We start from the raw sequence: 19,352 nt of genomic DNA, 5'->3' as shown, positions 1-19,352 counted from the left end.
TAACAACGTTCTCGGGGTGGGTGCAGTGAAGTGCTGTGTCATGAGTGGTCCCCAAGGGACATACAAACTCCTGTAGCCACACTCTAGCTCTCAAAACTTATGCAGCAGTGGTAAGAGCACTGGGCTGGGAGCCTGGAGACCCGGGTTCTAGTCCTGACTTTTCAATCCCCATCCCCCAACTTCCCTCACCCCTCACCTTCATCTGCCTGGGAACATCTGAGTGAATTTCACAGCCTGTGTTTCCTCCTCTGTTAAATGGAAGGATTGGATAAGATGGTCTTTAAATTCCACCCCAGGTTCAAAAAACACTAATTTTCATGACATAGTAAATGGAGCATTCTAGAAATTACTTTAATGTGAGTTGTGAATGAAAAGAATGAGAGGAAAGAGGCTTGAAGAATGTGCAAAAAACCGCATGCAAGGTGCAGAAAAAAAAATTATTAGAATATGGTTCCTCCCTGGGTTTAAGTCTCCCTCCCCAGCCAAATTCTGGCACTTCCCCTAAGTGCTACATTAGGACAGAATTGTTTTCATCAAAGACAGCAACCCGCAGACTCACAACCTCTTCTATGCCAAGACTGTTGTTCTCCTATACAACCTGAAAGGTCTCCCCCACACGGTACTCATTATTTGACATTTGGGAACAGGAATCTCATCAAGCCAATGACTGGGACCAGAATAGACAATCCAGGTTTGCACACACTTAACATGGCCACTTTCTTGCAGCCTCCCCTGAGCCCATGTACAGGATCCCTACTTCTTGCCCTGTATCCAGATTCCCAGTATGTAGGTGAAGATGGAAGGAATTCCTTTCAGTTCTTTTGAACCTTCAATCAAGAAGGAGACCTGTCTAGGTCTCAGCTGCTTTACCCCTCATTAGCTTTGTCTAAAGCTACACAGTCTTCCTCTGCTTCCTCTGGCACCTAAGAGAGGTTCCCTGGAATTCCAGACAGTGGCACATACTGCTCTTAGAGACTTCCATCTCCGTTCTTGCCAGGCACACACAAGGAGCATGTTCCGATTCTCATCTAACAGGGACGCCTGCAGCCCAGATTGTGGCCTTTCTGGCAGCTTTACCTTTCTTATAACTGGTGTTTGCTTATTACTGTTTTGTCCTGACCTCAAGCTGACAATTCCCACAGCTCATTTCCAGCTTCAGCACTAGCTTTCCCCTCATTAACAGCCAGAATCTTGATCTCATGGACAAGACTACCAATTCACTCATCTAGCCGTCTCCCACAGCCCTACTCATCCTTGAATAAGCCATTCTCTTGCCCTGACCATATTCTGCTAGTGGCATGAGCCCCATCCCCACCCAAACCCCTATGGAAGCAGGAACTGGTGTCAACGACATGCCCTTCTCATTCTCTAAACCCACCTCAGAGTCTTGATCTTCCCAGGACCACCATTGTCTTTGCTGACCTTCCGCCTTGCTTCATGATACTTGCCCAGTGGTTGTCCCCAGTCACTCAACTCCCGTTCTCATTTCCCATGACATCTCCCCTACCTTCTCCACTGTATTCACTTTGCTCTGGGTTTTCCCTGCCATCCATGACAGCAAGTGAGACTTAAGAGAAACAGAGACTAAAAACCAGTAATGGAGAGAAAGTGAGATCTGGCTCCCAGATCTGGGACAGATTCCCAGTGGAACCCTCTTTGCACACCTTCAGAATAATATTAAAGGCATTAAGGGTACCCCCACTAGGTAGTAAGCCTGTATCCAGTTCCCACAAAAACCCTGTGAGCTGAACTGAAAACAGAAACTCAAACAACTGCCCGTATACCCATGTTTACAGCGGCATTATTCACGGCAGCCAAGAGGTCGAAACAAACCCAGTGTCCATCCAAGGATAAACGGATAAACGAATTGTGGTATAGCCATGCAATGGAATATTCTCCAGCCATAAAAAGGAACACAGTACTGATAGATATCACAATGTGGATAAACCTTGGCCACATTATGCTAAGTGCAAGAAGCCAGACACAAAATGCCACACCTTGTACGATTTCATTTATGTGTGATATTTGGAAAAGGCAAATTCATAGAGACAGAAAGCAAATTAATAATTGCAAAGGGCCAGTGGTGGGAGGGCCCGTGGGGAGTGACTACTTAATGAGTACAAAATTTCCTTTGGGGTAATGAAATGTTTTGGAACTTGATATAGGTGGTGGCTTATCAACATTGTAAATGTAATATACACTTTAAAATGGCTAATTTATGTTATACGAATTCATCTCAATAAAAGAAAACCCATGTGCATGTTACTAGCTAAATTTAGTCATTCCATAATTATACATACTTCAAAGCATCATGGTATACAAGGTAAACACATACAACTTTATCTGACAATTTAAAAAAATACTGGGCACATGGTCATCTTGGTAAATTAATGAAAGTCAAAGAAGAAAAGCAAGCCCATGAGCCAGTTACTACTATTATTGGTATTTCACAGATAAATTAGGATGCAGAGAAATCATGTAACATGCCCAGGTCACACGGAAATGTGGCTCACAGTAATCCACACACTGTTAGGGCGTAAGACCCTTGAAGATCCTCTAGCTCAACCTCATTTTGCAGACTTGGAAACTAAGCCTTGGGCTGGCCAAGTGACTTGCCCAAAAGTCCTGGCCAAGACCAACACAGAGGGTTCCTGATTCCCAAGCAGGTCTCTTTCTGCTTCATCATGTTTGTGGTTTGTGAAATGATGTGTAAGAATCTCAAAGCACACTTTGATGGTGCTTTCTCATAAGAAAGTGGGATCGAATCCAGCAAGGCAAGAAACAGTGAGCCCAGTACCTCAGGCTGTCCGGCCTCCTGAGGCTGACCTTACCCAGTGATGATATAGGCAGTTTCTTCTGGAGTCTAATTTGATAAATTCGGGGGGGAGGGGGTTGGGGAGTCCATTCTCTCCTGCTAGTCTACCATGAAACTTGAAATGCCCTTAGTAACCATCCTTTTTAATCATTCAGTCATCCAGTTCACCAACCACTAGCTAAGTTTATTGTGCTCTTTTCAAGGCACTATGCTGGGACAGAGTGTGGGGGTGTGAGGAATTTCTCAGAAGAGCAAGCCCTTGAATAGCCTAGAGTCTTCATTAGTTTGAATCCTGATCTCCTGTATTGGAGCAGAATGGAAAACATAAAGTTTATTAAGCACCGGGGCTTTTGAGGAAGGCAGGGTTGCACAGGATCGCAAGTGAAGAAGGGAGATGCTCAACTTTGAAGTTTCAACAAAGGCGCCAGGCACCAGGGCAAGAGTCGGTCCCCATACATATGTCACCGACTTCACAGCAGTGCACAAAGTGTCTCTGCCACAGAAGACCCTGTCTGAACCTTTAGGATCCGCCGTGGTGACAACGGAGCGCATCGCGGTGCAAGGGGAGGAGGCTGCGCTCCCGACGCACGTGGCCGCAGCGCCACCAAGTGTTCTCAGGCGTCTGCACATGCCCCCGCCAGGAGTGCTGTTCAGTCTCTGCTTTCCACACAAGCCTACTAAGTGGTCAGAAAGTCACGCACTGTGCTAGGGGTAGGACGAAAGAGGGACCAAGACAAGACAAGGCTTACAGCTGGGGGCTGAGTGGGGGATGCAATCACAAGAGGACGGTTGGCTTACCTGGCCTGGGAGTGGGACTTTCTGAGGACCTCTCAGAGGAGGTGATGTCTGAGCTTTCATCCTAATGGAAGGTGGTAGTTATTGAGGCTGGGGACGCGGTGGATAGAGGATATTTTAGGCCTGGCGCGGTGGCTCACGCCTGTAATTCCAGCACTTTGGGAGACCACGGTGGGTGGATCACCTGAAGTCGGAAGTTCAAGACCAGCCTGACCAACGTGGAGAAACCTCATCTCTACTAAAAATAGAAAATTAGCCAGGTGTGGTGGCGCATGCCTGTAATCCCAGCTACTTGGGAGGCTGAGGCAGGAGAATCGCTTGAACCTGGGAGGCAGAGGTTGCAGTGAGCCGAGATGTCGCCATTGCACTCCAGCCTGGGCAACAAGAGTGAAAGTTGGTGAAGAAGGAGGAGGAGGAGGAGGAGGAGGAGGAGAAGGAGGAAGAGGGGGGAGAGGAGGAGATGACTTTAGATAGCAGGTGTACCAACTACTTAGACCAAGGTGAGAGAAAAAGCAGTATCATTAGGAAAGTACAAGTACCTCAGTATGGTTGGAGAATAGAGGTATAGGTGGCAGGGGGAGATGAATAGTCGTGGAGATTTGCAGGGAGTAGGGAAAGGGGAATGTTAGGTAAAAAGGAAACTGACCAGGCGGGCAGCCACCAGATCCCAAAGATCCTGGGGTGCCAGGGTGGAGTTTGGATTTCGAGAGCAACAGGAGACCACAAGCCTTCTTTCAAAAAATGGAATGGCCATTTGCATTGTAAAGTGAGAAGAACGGATAAGAAGGTGGGACAGGCTAGCCAGTGGGAGACTTGTTTCCAGCTATGCTGCCTGGACGGTGTGGAGGGGACAGAGGAAGACATACAAGATGGCCAGTGGCAGAACGTGCAGTTTGAGGGAGAGGGCGGACTCGGGGCTAGCATCCAGATTTCTTGCTTGCACTCCCCACCCCCACCCTCCAGTGGCTGGCTGGAAGGGATATTCACAGAAGCCTGGAGATTTGGGACAGAGGCAGAGTGGAGCCACAGTAGGCATTGGTCCCATTAAGGCTGTCTCATTCCACTGTCCTCCTGGTGCACAACCGACTGCCACGCCAAAGCGTTCTGACTGCCTGGATTTTGCAAATTATTGTAGGAAGGATGTGGAAAGCTGAAAATGCGTGGAGTCTGTATCTTCACGGTTTTCTGTATAAGATTCAGGGACAGATTTAAGCAGACCCTTAGAAGAGGGAAATGCTCTAGCCGTAGGCTGCAACCATTGACTTGTCTTTGCTGCTCCCTGGTGGCAAGAGGCTGAATTACATCTCTGTCTCCTACATTTCTGGTTTTCCTTTTTCAGGGAAGGGATAGTTTCTTGAAAGAGCCAAGGGAACTGAAGCAGGTTTAGTCAGCTCCGACGAACTTTAGAGAAGAGTAGGGTTAACCTGTGTTAAAGTGAAGAGGGAGGGACAGAATTAGGTAAATAGAAAGCGGCAGCAAATCTGGCGTAGGGAACAGGCGAGATGTGCTTGAGGAGGAAAAGGAGGCGTCCTCGCTGGCAGGGATGTGTTGTCATGATGGCTGGACTAGATTTTGCCTGGGCAGTCTTCCTTTGCACCCCTCTGCTTGGGATACTGAGACATGGGGACACCAGGTACTATGAGGAAGCTGTCCCGTTGAGGAAGTCCTGCAGGTCCAGCCCTGTGACAACAGCAGCCAACTACAGAGCAGTCCAGTTGTTCTGAGCACCTGTCCCACCTCTCAACGCCGTTAAGCCCGTCTTTCCCAAAGCCATATCATGTCATGATTTTTGCCTTAAGAACATTTTTAGGCATTTCTGTAATTGTTAGACACCTGTGCCATTACCTCAGCTATTTTCAATAGCAAGGAACCTAGGGTTGCTCAAATGGTTCAACGTGCTTTTAAAACATTCTACCATGGGGAGAGAAGAAAGGAGAAAGTAAAGAGTAAGCAGCTATTGAAGAGGCTTGTAGGGCATCAAGCTCCTTCCGAGGAGGTCGAAAACATTTGCCTTCTTTTAAATTCTCATCCAAGATAAAACATTGCCCATCTCTGCTATCTCAGGCTTGATCCTGAGCACCGAGACCAGTCCCCCATGGTGATGGGGACTTGGTGTGCCTTTTGCTCTTTCTGTCTGTACTTGGAAACTGGATATAAGATTGAAATTTTGATTAAGACTCAATGGACCTTTTAATACTTGAAATGTCATCCAGGGATGGGGAGAGATATACAACAAACCATGTCTAAAGGCAATAGATGGAAAAAATTAAACTGTCTGCACTGAGTTTAATCTGTTCCTTAAACTAGTTATTACTACACGGTACATGGCAAAAACCCATAGTTCCTCAATAAGTTTCCCCTTAGAAAATGCCCCTCTGAAATATTGCATTCCAGATGTCTTAGTACAGTTGTGCTGCCAGAACAGAATGCCGTAGACTGGGTAATTTATAAACAAAAGAAATCTATTTCTCGTGGTTTTGGAGGCTGGGAAGTTCAAGATCAAGGTCCAGCAGATTTATTCAAGAATAGCCTGGCAAGGACTATTCTCTCTGCTCTCTAGATGGTGTCTTGAACTCTGGGTCCTCCAGAGGGGACAAATGCTGTGTCCTCACATGGCAGAAGAGACAGAAGGGCAAAAAGGGGCTGAACAATTTGCAAACCCACTTTTATAAGCACCTTAATCTTATTCGAGAAGGAGGAACCCTTGTGACCTAACCAGCTCCTAAAGACCACACCACTTCACAGTATTGTACTGGGGATTCAGTTTCAACATGAATTTCAGACATTCAAACCATAGCACTAAGTGTTGAGTTTAGCCTAGCAGGTGGCCAAAAAGTGTCCTCCCCTAGAAACTGAAATTGAAGACTCAGACAGTTTGAAGACGTGGTTTCTGCAGTACACAGAATCCTCTGAAGAGTGCGTGTCCATATTGTCGACGTCATAAGAGTTACTTCACGGAGCCCATTTGAGCTCAAGTCAACTGAACACACCCTTAGCACCACTAGCTATGCAAGGCACTGTGCTAATTCTTCAGGTGACAATTATAGAGATGTGCTTCTCAACTGGGCACCATCCCCCCCACCCCAGGAGACATCGGATAATCCTTCCTGGGAGACATTTTTGGTTGTTACAGTGGAAATAAGGTAGCATATTATTGGCAGCTAATGGGTAGAGACCGGGGATGCTGCTATACATCCTGCTCAAGATGCACAAGATGGCCCCTGGCAACAAAGAATTACTAGTCAGAGACGGGTGCAGTGGCTCACACCTGTAATCCCAGCACTTTGAGAGGCCAAGTCAGGCAGATCATGAGGTCAGTAGTTCGAGACCAGCCTGACCAACAGGGTGAAACCCCATCTCTATTAAAAATACAAAAATTAGCTAGGTGTGGTGGCACACAGCTGTAATCCCAGCTACTTAGGAGGCTGAGGCAGAAGAATTGCATGAACACAGGAGGCGGAGGTTGCAGTGAGCTGAGATTGCACCAGTGCACTCCAGCCTGGGCGACAGAGTGAGACTCCGTCTAAAAAAAAAAAAAAGGAATTACTGGTCAGAGATGTCGATTGAAGTTGAAAAGCCTTACTATAGAGAAAGACCTGGGACCACCATGGGTGCTGTTGAAAAACAAAGATGCCCACAGCCCTCGCCAAGCACAGTAAATTAGACTCTCTTGGTGTAGATGCTGCGGCTGGGCATTTTATTGTTTTAGTTGGTTTTCGTATATTCCTAAGTTTGAGAACATAAGCTATAGGAAATACAAGGTCACCCTCTAGTAAGAGTAAGGCCTTATTATAACACAACACAGGGCAAGATAAAGTCATGAAGAGAACAGGTAAAAATACAGTTGTAACTATGCTGGGGGCCAAGCTCTTGGCTAAGGACTTTACATCCGTCCACACATTACCTCGTGAGGTGGATTCTATCAAATATTACTGCCCTATTACAGGAAGTCAGCAGAGACCTGAAGAACCCAGGTCACTTGCCTGAGAATGTGCCACTAGGGAGTAGCAGAGCCGGGGCTGAGCACAGTTCTAAATCACTGCATTCAACAGATACGCTGTGATGTTGCTTAAAACTGATAAATTGCTGGCCAGGCATGGTGGCTCATGCCTGTAATCCCAGCACTTTGGCGAGCAGATCACCTAAAGTCGGGAGTTCACACCAGCCTGACCCAACATGGAGAAACCCCTTTTCTACTAAAAATACAAAATTAGCCAGGCGTGGTGGCTCATGCCTGTAATCCTAGCTACTCGGGAGGCAGAAGCAGAATAGCTTGAACCCAGGAGGAGGAGGTTGGCGGTGACCTGAAATGGCACCATTGCACTCCAGCCTGGGCAACAACAGCAAAACTCTGTCTCAAAAACTAAATAAATAAATAAATTGCTTTGGGGACTAAGAGAAGGTCCACGAAATAGGAGATTCAGGAAAGGAAAAGCTTCAGGGAAAAGACTGTTTGGAGTACTGCTGGATTTCATGCCAGCAGAGAGTGAGGACGGCAGGGTAGGGCAAAGCCGGGCCACTTGGGTTTTCAAATCGCTAAGGCTCAGTGTAAATACCTTCTTGTTAAGATGAAAAGTTTTACTTAGTCTCTATGTCTTACAGCAACTATTTTTTCTGTTTGTTTTAATTAAAATGATGTATGAGGCTTTTAAAATCAAACTCAAAACTCCTGCATGGAGTATCTTTCATACCATTTACTATTTTCCCACAATATATTTTTAAAATTTTTTTCTAAAATGTATGAATATATGAAACATCTGTTTTCTGTTTGGATTGCCAACTTCCACATACCATATAAAGTATGACGGTTTTCCATCTATACTTAAGTGACATGGCATACTGTAGAAATAAGATGTCACTGAAGTCTGGCATCTGACCACATTTTCTCTGCATCAACATACGTTTTCTCAAAATGCTTAAAATGCATGTTGCAGCCGTCGTCAATAGGCAGGTTTGCATAGAGAACATTTCTGCTAAACCACAGCCTTTACTCCTTTCTACTGATCTTTGAAATGTGAATTCTGTCCTTATTTTAATGTTTGCGATATAGTACATTTTAATAATCATATTTTATAAATATCGTTGTGATAAAGTGTTTACTTCATACATATTCATATTTCATTTCATTCACTGAACCAGGGTCGTGGCTAGGGCTAAGTAAGAGAAAAGCACGTTTAAAGAGGCACACAGTCTCAGAATCAGGCAAATGTCAACCCTACACTTGCCCAAGCCTGAGAATGAGTGTCTCCTCAAATAGTGCACCCTAAACACCTACCTTGCCTCACTCTAGCCTTGGTTCTGCATTAAAATATGTTTATTAAGCACCTAGTATGTGCCATACAAGAGGAATGGATGAGACAGTCAAGCTTCCAACCCTTGGAAGTTTACATTCCTAGAAGTAGTTTTAACTTTATTAAATTTGAATTACAGTTAATTTTTTAGACACTGCTATCTGGCTGAGGGAAATAGGCAGCTATTTCCTTTTTTCTCAGCTGTAGTCCACTTTCTACTGGGAAGGCAAAGGAACCAGTTCTGGCCAAAGAGACCCAAAGGAAAGTGCTGAGAACTCTGAAATATCTCTCTCATCTTTTTTGCCTTCCTCATGCCTTGAGTGAGGATGTGATGTCTGGAACTATGGCAGCCTCTATACAATCCTGAGGAAAGGGCCAAGGGAATTATATCCATACCAATTTAGAGCCCTGCCATCATCAAGCTGCTGAATCAATGTTGGCAACTTCTTGACTTCACACTTCTTTCTTGTAAGAAACATAATCTCTTTGTATTATCTGTTTAATCTGTTGTTAGTTCCTCAGTCACTTGCAGTCAAAAATATTCCTAACTGATACAAATGGCAAAAAGCTGATTTCTGCAATGTTTGGGCTGACCCTAAATATTGACCGTTAGCTGGGTAAAATAACTAGCAATCCAGGGTGAGGAGAGACTCAACTACCCCAGAGAATTACGAGAAGAAAGTCATTCCATTATAACCTCTTCTCCCAGAAGAATTTTTGTCAAGTAGCAGCTTCTCCAGCACTTTGACTATGAGAGTAAAATAAGCATCTTAGCATAATATTCAAGAACCCATGTCACTGACACAATGTGGTTAAAAAACAACAGCAACAACAATTAAAAAAAACCCAAGTTTAATAAAATACAGAGGCCTCAAGGTTACAGGGTCCTTGTCATAATCAGCATCCCCGGGGAATGCGAAGCAGCATACACTCTCCTAATAGCTCTCTCCTGCTGCCTTCTCCATCTTGCTTTTCCCTTTGCTGTGCCTTGAGTCTCTGGGGGTTTTATCAAGAAATGACTCACAATCTATTCTGAGTTAGGTCAATCTGCTCGATGCAACATCTTAAAGAAACAAGGTAAGAAGCTACCTAAACTATATAAAGGTAAGCAAAGATTTAGCTGGATTGCAAAATAGGGAAATAAACAAATAAAACCAAGACAAAAGAAAAATAAAAACTTTCGCTGGTTTCAGTGGCTATGCTTTTAAGACCAACCAGGTTAACTTTCGAATATTCCATTTTTGCCACAAAGTCGTGACCTCAGACAATTATTTCAAACCCACTGCAAGGACAAAGCCCACTGGTGTATCTTCTGTTGCCCTTTTAGATTCAGGTAAAGCCACAGCTCTGGTGAATATTTGCCCTTTTGGAGCCATTAGTCACCAAAATCACTTAGTAACTATCTTGCAGTCCCTTAGAACGAATGCTTCTTTTGGAGTCATTTGTCTATTTTAATGTTTATTTTATGGCCACTTAGAAAACTAGCCAATTATTTGTATCCTAGGTGTTGTTAACTGACACTTCCAGAAAACCAAAAAGTGTTAAGGGATAGAAATCCAATGTCATAGTGACAACATCAGTATGAATCAGCATATCAGTTATGAACTGTATCCAGCGACTCATAGTAGAAACAGGTCATGTCTCTGAAAATGATAGAGATTTACTTTGCTCTCATGTGAAAGAATTCTGGAAGTGCTTCAAGTAGTCATCAGTGTTTCCAAACACTACTATCTTTCTACCCTAGCACAGTTTTTATCCTCAAAGTTGTCTAAAGGTACATAATAGCCATACCAGCTCCAGCTATTACATCCACACTCCAAGCAAAAGAAAAGAAAAAGGGCAAAGGCAAGAAGGACGTTCTTCCCAACTAAATGAGCCCTTTCTGAAGAGGTTCCCAGAAGATTCCCCCAATTCCTTCTATTTAAAGCTCATCCGCCACTTCAAAGGAGTCTGGGAAATCTGATTTTTGGCTGGATATTTTGTCACCCCCAAGGTTCTGTTTATAAAATAATAAGTCATTGGTTAGTGAGGAGGCAACTTACAGTTTCTGCCTCCATTGGCAGAAGGAATATTGCTATGCAAAAAAATAAGAGTGTGAGCATGTCTAACTCAGCTTATTTCACAAAACCAGGAGGAGCCTGAAGCTTTGTAAACATAGGGAGCAACCAGATCACTCTGATGCAGAAGACTAAGGAAAGCCCTAAGGCCAGTTGTCAACACTTTGATGGTTCCTCCTTTTTCACCTGTGTTCATCCAAAACAAATAAGGCTCACTTTTCCATGGGCAGTTATGAAGGATGCCCTCAGTGCAGGCAAACATAAGCTAAGATAATCTAGGCCCGGGACATCAGACCACACCCCTTGGGCCAAATTTGGCCCTCCTCCTGGTTTTGTAGATAACATTTTATTGGAAAACACCACATATGTGTGTTTATATATTGTCTGTGGCTGCTTTCACATTACAACTCAAAAGTTGAATAGTTGCATCGTAGACCTTCTGGACCATGAAGCCTAAATTTCTTACTCTCTGGCCCTGCATAGAAACAGTTTGCTGACCTCTGGAACTATGCAAAAGATAAGAACAACAGCAATAGGAAACATTTACCCCACACTCACTCTGTCTCACGTTCTCTGCTAAACAGATTGCCTGTGTGTTGCAAGTTTTTCACAGTCCATTTGTTTAGAGCAGAAATTTGTCCAGCATAAAGTCAGTCTTGGTAACAATTATTATAGGTTACAGACATAGCTATATCACTTTTTACAAAACAAGGAAACTGAGGCACAAAGAGATTTCAAGGTTGTCTCAGTTCACGCATAGGTAGCAAAACCAAGATCCTGAGCAGGGTCTTTTGCATCTGCCGGTTCCCCAGCTGTCTTTTGTAAATTATCCACAACATCTCAGAAAATGTTCCTATTTTTTAAACAGGAAATCCCTGCAGTCACCCCAGGACATTCATTTATAAAAATTGAGTAACTGAGTCCCAAGCATACTAAGTAAGAAGGACTGATGCTGTTTGTTACCGCAGAGCGTTTGCCTGCTCCTCCCTCTGTGTGAAGAACTCCTGTCGAGACTAGAGGGGGAACTGCAGAGGGGACACACACTAAGCAGAACTTCCAAAGAAAGTAAGAAGAGCTGTCATCCACCTCTCAACCAAAGACTGTCGTCCCTCTCAAGCTACACTTTATATCCAGGAAATTTTAATTCTACTTGACTTTAGGTTACAAGAAAATATACAAGAATTTTAAAACTGTTTTCAGATTGGGGGAAAAACAAGATGCTGAGTGGCAATGGAATTATAGCTAACAATATGGGAGACAATCTTCTCCATAGAATATCATGAATGGAACAAATTTTCATGGGCATTAGGAATCCCATGAGAAGCCAACACACGGCTATTTCTACAATTCAGAGTCTTGTAATATCATCTTCTCCCAAATGCCGATCTGTTGACTTGTGAAATATAGAAAACTGCTCTTGTGAACCTGGATATGTTTTCTTTATACAAAGCTGTCTGATATCAGCATAAAGAGCAAAATTTTACAAGGAAAATTCTTATTTCATTCATAACGAGATTAAAGCAACAGTTGATGCCAAAAGTGTTATTCCACAAGCTAAACACCCCTACTCCTTGCTCTTAAGCACCTCACCACCACCTCTACAAGTTACGGGAAGAGGTTGCCCCTCTTGGGACCAAGCGCAACTTCCATACACAGACACCCAGATTTTCCTCTATTCCTTATTCAGTTATAAGCCTGCTCATCTTGATCGACCTCTGAATGGCAGTCATCACTCTGAGCTGAACACTGTTTGCCCATGTGCTTCTCCTGAACCATTCCCCACCCAGATCAGTGCTACAAGAGGTTGACCTCCATGAACTGTATTAACCACACTTCTTTGCTCGCTGGCTTCCAGCTAGATTCCACCACATGGCAGCAACACCAGAAGATAGAGGAGAGGAGGAGACAGGAGGCTGGAGTATATTCCAGAAAATATACTCTTCAATAAGTCACTGTTAACCTGACTGCCAACTTCAACAGTCATTAGCCCTTAGTTCATTTCTCCCAACAGTTGACTATTGGCCGTTCCTCCTCTTTAACACCCTTTCTCTCAATGGCTATAAATCTAATTTGTTGTCTCTCCTCCTCCCTCTTGGATCTGTCCTATTTGTTTCTTCCTTGTCTTTACCTGCTTCTTAAGTGCTGTTTCTCAGGCTTCAGTTGTCTATTCTCTTCTTACTATTTCACTATCCCATGGCAATGTCAGCCATATCCCCTGATACAGTGATGACTACCAAATCTTTATTCCAACATCGCCGCTCTCTGGAGCCAGATTTCTCACAAAACATGTACACCTGGATGACCTACAGATACTTCCAGTTTAATGTTCCAGGACCAAATTTATTATCTTTCTTCCTTACTCCTTGCTTCAGGAAACAGCAATACCATTTACTAGGGTCATTAACTGGCCATTATCCTATACTCTGCCTCACCCCTTACATCCAAGTAGCAGCTAAGTCCTGTAGAGTTTCACTGTCGTAACCCATCCTGCATTTCCATTCCCTCATCTCCATCGCCATGGATACTGACTCAGCCCAGGACATGGCCACCCCTCATTTCCACCATTGCAACTGTCTCCTAACTGGTTCCCTGCCCCTAGCTTTGCCCTCTCTACTTTGCCTTTCAGAAGATTGTGTGAGTAATCTTTAGAAAATGACAACATGAACTTCACGATCTAGTTTAAGACCCTTTGATGGTTCCCCATTGTATATAGGTAAAATGAAAATTCTTAACATTGAATTCATGCATTGGCCTTCCTATGTCTCCAGCCATTTCTAGTAATTCTCCATCCATTCAAAATCTATTCTGCCTCTCTACTCATTCACATTCCCCAAACACATCATAGCATGCTTTTTTTAAATTGCATTTTAGGTTTTGGGGTACATGTGAAGAACATGCAAGATTGTTGCATAGGTACACACATGGCAGTGTGATTTGCTGCCTTCCTCCCCTTCACCTATATCTGGCATTTTTCCCCATGCTATCTCTCCCCAACTCCCCACCCCCCGCTGTCCCTCCCCTATTTCCCCCCAACAGACCCCAGTGTGTAGTGCTCCCCTCCCTGTGTCCATGTGTTCTCATTGTTCAACATCCGCCTATGAGTGAGAGCATGCAGTGTTTGATTTTCTGCGCTTGTGTCAGTTTGCTGAGAATGATGCTTTCCAGGTTCATCCATGTCCCTACAAAGGACACGAACTCATCGTTTTTGATGGCTGCATAATATTCCATGGTGTATATGTGCCACATTTTCCCTGTCCAGTCTATCATTGATGGGCATTTGGGTTGGTGCAGGTCTTTGCTATTGTAAACAGTGCTGCAATGAACATTCGTGTGCATGTGTTCATATCTCTGCACCTTTGTACACAGAGTCACACTTTCAGAAACACCTTGCCTTACCTCTTGGCCCAGAGAAGTCCCACCCATCCTTCCATAGTCACATGGTGAAGTCCAAATAGCATTCACATTGCACAACGATGTAATTCATAGTTTTCAGAATTATCTGTCCTGCTAGACAGAGTATAAGGTCCTTATGAGCAAGGGCTGTATCCTTAGCATTTTCTGTCATCACATCATCAGGGATTAGCAGGATGCTATTAGATTGCTATTGTAATTTATCATTGCCATTGTTATTGGGTAATTGCTACCAAATATAAATACAAATGTATGCCTGAAATTCAAATCTCAATATTTAAAACTTTCAGTAACAAAATAAATTTTTGTGGTTGTAGGGTTTGAGGGGAAAAAAAGTAAAAAAAAAAAAAAAAAAAAACAGAAAAGAATTTCATTTATTTAATATAGTTTAAATACTCCCCAGACCAAAGGCAATAGAGATGAATGCCTGGGTTGCTGGTGTTGTCTTTTACTGAGAACGTAAAGGACCCACTCAAGTCTCTGATGAATCAAATCCACCATCTGATATAATTTTTGAACAAGCCATGTAAGTACACTTTAATGAGCATTCTGATATTTATCCTGATTCTCAGTTGTCAGTGTACAGCAGAAATAGCATAAGTTTAAGTATCAGACAAAGCGAGGTCTGCATGAAAGTTCAAATGTTTTATTGTTTTGTGACTTGGAAATGTTGAACCTCCCTGAAGCTCAGTTTTATCAGTGGTCATCAGGATCAATATAGCAGTTCACCCAACCCCTTCACACTCAAATATGTAGTACCTAGTGACTGCTCAGTACTGTTTACTTCCTTCTCCTTTACAGAATGAAATTAATATTTGTACATTTTTAGCTAAGCATTTTTTTGCAAAGATTACAAAAACCTTTCCCAGTACCAAGCTCTTTCCTCTTTGCACTGACAGCCTAGTAATGGCTTCTCAAGTCCAAGAACTCTCAAGAAGTTTCAGGCTTTCTTTTTAGAGAGTAACATCTACTGTCTTCTTTTCTTGGCTAAAACAAACTAAGAAAAAAAAATCAAATCATAGAATAGATAAAAAGCATTAATTTACCTTAAATGCTAATCTGTTGCCACCAGTTTCTTTGAGCTGAAACTATGGACGCTCTCTCCTGCATCTAGGAAAACTGGTCCCTCCCAAGCCACCTTAGCCTCCTCCCTCTTACCTGTCTTCCTCAGAGGTCGTGGTCCACTCTCTTAGTATTAATTGGATGGCCTGGAATCACTGCTGCAGACTCAGAGTCTGATTGGCTCGGCTCACTGCCAATCTCTATTCTGGTTCTGCCTTTTCTCAAGTTTACACTCCTGTCGCCTAGGAAATCTCAGTGACTGTGAAAGCTCAAGCCTTTTGCACTTGGGAGAGAAGCCAGCCAGAAGTTTTGCTGCAATGGTTTGGTTTCTAGAACAGCATCAGAACTTGACTCCCATTTTTTGCAAGGTAGCATTCAGCGCATTGTCTTCTTTCTTTCAGAAAGCACCTTCCTGTCCTTCTGTTTTCCCCAGAAAGCTTGCTGCTAGGGTGCCTTATTACCAGGTGAGACTTTAAACCACAACTCTTGGGAGCAGGCAGGAGTAATTATAGGTGATTCAAGGTTCTCCCTCCTTCTTTGCATTTGCAGAGGCTCTCATTTCTGCTGTTTTCATCCTCGGTTTCTTCTCTTCTTTTCTTTCTTTGTCTCTTTTTACTTCTGTTTTTCACATGTTCCCTGGCAGTTAATTCTCCAGATAAGAAGAAATTTAGGGGCTTATTGAGAGGAAAGGATCTACATTATGGTTTCTTTCATTGTGTATCTGTGACATCTACGCTACCCTTGCATTCCCACTCCTGCACGTCCTGCAGGCAGGTATAATTACTGGCGATTCAAACCTTACATGTCTCTCTCTCTCTCTCTCTCTCTCTCTCTCACACACACACACACACACACACGCACACACATTGCTGTATATAACATGATCCTGGCTGTATGCAACATCCTTACAGCATGAGAACTCACAGAACTTAGTAGATGCCAGGCACCCAGCTCTGCAGACTACCAGGCAAGTTCTTTCATGGATTTGGCAAGAAGTTGAGTCCTTTCCTACATCTGCAGGGAGTATATGTAGTAGCTATTTCATCCTTTTATCTGAATTGTCTCAAGCCCAGAATTAAGCAATTAGAACTACAGTTCTTCCAGGGCAACCTCAGCTCTCTAATGTTTTCTTTTCAGTTGTTTAACCCACAAGATATCAAGCATTTGAAACTTTTAAGAAGAAACTTAATTCCATCTGAGAATGCAAAAGCAAATATGAGGCACAAGCATTTAAATATGAAGTATTTCTTGAAAACCACCTACCAGAGATCAAGTTTGATACAATAATTTAAGAAAAGAGATCAAAGATAAAAAACTAACAAAAAAGAAACAGGAAAGGGGGAGCTATGGACAGCATGATGGAACCACCATGCAAGCCCTCAATAGTCTTCCTCCAGGCTGTGTCAAAGGAAGTAAAAAGAACGAAATCACCGGAGTACTTAAGCAACACTTTTGCTTGTTTCTGCTGCTAGCAACCGGTATAATTCCAAGGGTTTTACCATGTGTAGAGATAGTATCTTCCAGATCCATTATATTTTACGGCATAAGGCTTTTTTCCATTGGTAAAGAAGGCAATGATAGTCTATACCGTGAGGTGGTAAAAAGATATGTAGAATATTACTACTGGATTCCTAATCAAATATTCATAAAAGGCAAGTCTCTGGGTAATCATTATACTTTAAAATATGTTAGTCAAACTAATAAGTGTAATGAGGATGACTACTCCTAACTGTGGTAGACAAAGTGAGGAAAGAAAAGGAAGAGATCAGGGCTTGAAATTCCAAGTTCAAACTCCACATAAATGATCTGAAATCTTCTGTGTCTTCCCTGAGGAATGTACTTATCTCCCATTGTCATCAGCCTCAGGTTTCAGAAAATCAAATCTAGAGTGTTATCCTGAGAGTGGCAGAATTATGATACAAATTGAATTCCCAGTCAGGCAAAGTATGTTCTGCTAAACTGAGGGGATTGATTGGGAAGGAATGACATTCTGACAATTGGAGTGAAATATATGGGGTAGATCCTGATGAAGCTAAGGACACATAACCTCTAAGTTCTGCTGCATCTTCTTTGCCAGTAGGAGCAACCCTGCTATTCATGTCTGAGAAGGTTTATCCTGATTTTTCAAAGGAAAGAATACTAGCACCTCTGAGGTATTTTAATCGGAAAACACTGCTGATTCTCCTTAAAACCTACTTCCACCAAACCTCTTGGCTTGTAGAACTATAACTAAACTCTGGTCCTAGCAGGCTTGAAACAAAGATTAAAATTATTAACCAATAAGAGACATACTACATACCAAAAGCAATGCATATTTTTTTCAGTTTATACAGACAAAAAAAAAATCTGGTGAATATGTGTGAGAATGTAAGTTAATAGTGTGAGATAATGGTTGAAAGAACATAAAGTTGTCTCAAGATTGATTTATTGATACAGGCTCACAAAGTACAAATTCTCAATATAGAGTGCAGGTCAATGGGTTATATAAAGCTCTGTTTGTTTGGTTTAGTTAAAGATGAAACAAAGGGTGGCCTACACTAAATGAGCTGAAATATAAGAATTGCCTTGGGTCACTGTAGAGAAAGGTATCTAAAGGCTTAGGGAGGTTGAAAAATGTTGGACTGGATTTATCACGCAAGACCTAATTACAAGGCAAATTGGGTTCCTTCTACACATTGGCATAAAGAACAAGCCTGAAAAGGAATGAAATCATGTCCTTTGCAGGGACGTGGATGGAGCTGGAAGTGTTATCCCCAGAAAACTAATGCAGGAACAGAAAACCAAATACTGCATATTCTCACTTATAAGTAGGAGCTGAATGATGAGAACACATGAACACATGGAGGGGAACAACACACACTGGGGCCTGTCAGAGGGTATAGGGAGAGGAGGGAGAGGATCAGGAAGAATAGCTAACGGGTGCTGGGCTCACTACCTAGGTGATGGGAGGATCTGTGCATCACACCACCATGGCACACATTTACCTATGTAACAAACTGCACATATACCCCAAAACTTAAAATAAAAGTTGGAAAAAAAAGAAGCAAATACTATGTTTTTATTTTCTTTGTAGTACTTGCCACAACTGCGATTTCTTTGATTTACTGTTATAAATCATAAAAAAGAAGAGTAAGTCTGGAATATAGGGATTCTGTTAGCACATCACTAAGTATGCCCATGTCCTTTTATTAAAGTCAACAAAAAAAATCTACAGTAACCCAATTCAGGAAGGAAAACTAATCACCCCAACTCTTCAAGAATGAATATTTGAATCCCCTTCCCAGTCAGGCAAAAAATCAATTGAGGTACTTGCTGAGGGCAAAGGCATATGAAATATAAATGCTAGCTATCACCATATGATCAGTTGCAAAGTGATTGTAAACGTTATAAGTATTTACCTTTTATTCTGTTATGAATCTGTGTGTGTGGAATACTATCATATTCTTCTCACCCTATTTCCTTAAAACCTAATACATCACAGTATTTATGTTAGAGAATACCAAGGATAAGAGCGAACATCACCCAATGACTTCCACTATAGGGAAGACTTAGTATATTCCCAGTATGCTATAGAAGAGTTGCATAAAACTGTGTTTTTTATGTCAACTTGACATATGTTGTTGTACCTGTTATTAAATCAAACCCTAATTTATGTGTTGCTCTAATGTTATTTTTTAGTTGTAATCAATATCTACAGTTTATTTGAAGAAGTTCTGTCTCAAGACTGCAATATCAGTTCCTGCCCAAGACTTTCCAGACTGCTCTACAGATTTCAGACTGCCAACTCCTAGAATTCCAAAATCATATATGCCAATTCCTTGAAAAAAACAAAGATATCCTACTGCTCTGTTTGAATAAGGAACCCTGACTAATGGACCTCGCAAAGGAATTGACTCTGTCTTCAACAGAAACTATGGAGTA

At 42.6% G+C, this 19,352-nt stretch overlaps 1 protein-coding gene across 3 annotated transcripts in view; it reads right to left on the bottom strand.

Annotated features, from left to right (window-relative positions):
* The window catches only part of CAPSL (calcyphosine like), a 36,557-nt gene extending 20,186 nt beyond the window's left edge, over positions 1-16,371 (bottom strand). For 2 of the 3 annotated variants that reach the window (XM_032278964.1, XM_032278962.1), the window contains exon 1: positions 15,416-15,515. The gene's annotated coding sequence lies outside the window, so the exon portion shown is untranslated. The other variant, XM_032278963.1, reaches the window with a different exon arrangement.
* Between the last annotated feature and the right edge of the window lie 2,981 nt (positions 16,372-19,352).

This window comes from Sapajus apella, unplaced genomic scaffold (assembly GCF_009761245.1).
Source record: "Sapajus apella isolate SASKATOON/1434 unplaced genomic scaffold, GSC_monkey_1.0 scaffold11, whole genome shotgun sequence".
Taxonomy (NCBI): domain Eukaryota; kingdom Metazoa; phylum Chordata; class Mammalia; order Primates; family Cebidae; genus Sapajus; species Sapajus apella.
This window is presented reverse-complemented; position numbering and strand designations above follow the sequence as displayed.